Raw genomic sequence first — 2,606 nt, 5'->3', positions numbered from 1 at the left:
TTCTGTGACATCAACTTTGGTCCTGCTGCCACCACTACCTGAATAACGGATCAATTTCAGCCTCTGTCCTGGGTCTTGTCGATATCAGAACATTGAATAATGGTTCCTAACCTGAGCACATTCCAGGATCATCTCTTTTCCTGTCTGTATAATGTAGTATCTTGGTGTCTGGGTGATCCCAGCATCAACAGAGTCTGCTGGAGAGGCAGACGGAAAGTGAAGACAAGACTTAAGAAGTAGGGGGACTCTTCAGAGGGAAGGGGAAAAAAGGCTTGGAGCCCAGACATTGCAAACCCATGACAGGGTTTTGCAGCTGTTTCCAGGACTCATATGCTCCCAGGAGACAAAGGGTCATGCAGAAGAGTTTGGGGTTCATGACAGGGTCAGAGTGAGGAGGGGCTTTCCCAACTGAGTGCCCTGATCCTCAGGACTGTGAGCTGGGGCTTGGAGGCCCCTCTCTAGGGAACAGTCTGGTGGGCCTGTGGTGTCATCCCCCATGCCTTCGGAGTCCAGCTGGTCCAGGGCGTTCTGACTGGTCTCAGGCAGGATCCACCTTGTCTCATGAAGGCTGTTGCCCGCCGAGGCCTGCAGGGAAGATAGGGTGCAGCAGAGACACACTGGGCTTAGGGTACAGCCCGCCCCTCGCTGCCCTATGTTCCTTTGGGGCAGTTGCTCCTCTGTCTGCACCTGCCCCTGACACCAAGGCAGCTGGCCAAAATTCTTCAACTGTGGATCTCATTAAAGGTTAGAGGTATTTCCTGAATCTTGCATAGCTGTAGGTAGCCTAGCAATAACTGTAAACTGTTGCAACATTTGCATAATATTGAATCCCAGCCTTAATTTTTCTTAACCCTTCTCCTCCTAGGCTGCTCTCCCAGGCTGTCCCCAGAGCCTCTTAGATCCCAGTGGACCACAGTGCCATCTTGTGGCCAATAAGTTAAATTTCATCATTGCTTCTGCAATGGCCCAAGGGATGCTGGGAAGTGTCTGCAGAGTGAGCTGGGAGACTATTCTAGAAGTACTATCCTGCAGGTTTTATGAGCAACCTCCCTAAACCCTGATTCCAACACTGGTTCTAACCCTGACTATTGCTTTACTCAAAGCTTAATATCCCACCCTTATTCAAAATAACTCTTATCACATAGCAGCCATTAGAGTCTAATTGATATTTTCTCCCTTAAAACTATCATATAAAGGGGGGGGGATAGAATGGGAGGAATAGAAGAAAATTGTATTTACTCTAAAGTAGGAAGAACATACAGGAATTGAAGTGCATAGTTATTTCATTTCCATTACCAAAGATGACATACATGTCCCCCAAGACAAGTCAATGTTACCATGAAAATAAAGATTAGCAGAAGATTGGGAAGATAATGAGATTACCTTCAAGATAGCATCAAATATGTATTAATGAAAAGTAAAATTTGAATGTAAAAAGTAGGATCCCTTACAGGCAACAAGTAATCTTGAAGGGAGCAGTATCCAAGGTAGAAAATGAAGATGGATAATGAAGACCAGCAAAGGGCCTTCCACAGAAAAATCTGATTAACGTGTACAATGCACATCTGCTGATCTGAACAGCAGACATGCAAGCAATGATTCTGGAAGAGGCAGAGGAGCGTTGTGAGATGAGGATGCAAAATAGTATCATAAGGAAGCAAGGAGAGAGAGGAGGAGGTTTGTGAGCAGGAAGGAGGCGATTGTGCCACGCTGTGGTTAAGCTGCTGGCACAGAAGTACGTGGTTGAGTCCCCCTGCTCTGTGCATTGGATCTTCAGAGTGGAGACGGATCCCTCAGGCCTTGTTGCAGAGAACCGACCACTGCGCAGCCCTGAGTCATCTACTGCACCCGTGCCTTGGAAGTAAATTAGAAACTCTAGGCCCTGCCCCAGGTTCTGTCGGTACCAGTAAAGGACAGCATGACCTGAAATTGGATCACACCTGAGCGCTACATCCTTTCCCTTCTCTGTGACCTTGTTACTGGGGGACTGGGAGACTCCAGCACCTGTGTGATCTGTGGAGACACAAGTTGAAAACAGAATGAAGAAAGCAGTTGTACTCATCTCACACATACACACACTCACACACACACACACACACAATGAGGCTGGTTGGTGTCTGAGGACTCACCTGCCCCTAGGAGGCACAGGGCAGCCCAGCAGAGGAGCCTGGTGCCCATGGCAGAGTCAGGGCAGGATGGGAGCTTTGACAGATCAGGGTCATTGTGAGCAGGAGCAGAGGAAGAGGGACGTCCCTGTCCCCACAGAGCAGTTCCCACAGTGACATCACTTCCTCTCTCAATCCCCACAGTCTCAGGAACACAGGATTTATATTAGAACACACTTAGATGACTGCTTTAGATATTTATTAGCTCCTTTTAAACAACATAAATGCATCGGTCTTCACTTTGTTTTCCAGAGCTGTCTGGAGTTGGAGGCCTCATGCTGCATCTCTGAGTTCATCTCCTTACCCCACAGCCGCTCCTCTGTCTGCTGGGCATGTTCTCTAGGATGTGCCATCAGCGTCCCCAACACAAGGCACCAAGGGGCGAGCTCATTGTCTTTTCTGCAAGTCAGGGTCCCCTGTACCATCCCATTCGTGCCCCAG

General features: G+C 48.4%; 1 long non-coding RNA gene across 1 annotated transcript; it reads right to left on the bottom strand.

Annotated features, from left to right (window-relative positions):
• Positions 1–277: 277 nt before the first annotated feature.
• LOC103227101 (uncharacterized) lies at positions 278–2,152 on the bottom strand. The gene is made up of 3 exons (XR_012090448.1): positions 2,130–2,152; positions 1,941–2,013; positions 278–585 (listed from the first exon to the last, which is right to left on the bottom strand). It is a non-coding gene; the product is annotated as an uncharacterized lncRNA (long non-coding RNA).
• Positions 2,153–2,606: the final 454 nt, after the last annotated feature.

The sequence above is a fragment of the Chlorocebus sabaeus genome, chromosome 21 (assembly GCF_047675955.1).
Source record: "Chlorocebus sabaeus isolate Y175 chromosome 21, mChlSab1.0.hap1, whole genome shotgun sequence".
Classification (NCBI taxonomy): Eukaryota; Metazoa; Chordata; class Mammalia; order Primates; family Cercopithecidae; genus Chlorocebus; species Chlorocebus sabaeus.
This window is presented reverse-complemented; position numbering and strand designations above follow the sequence as displayed.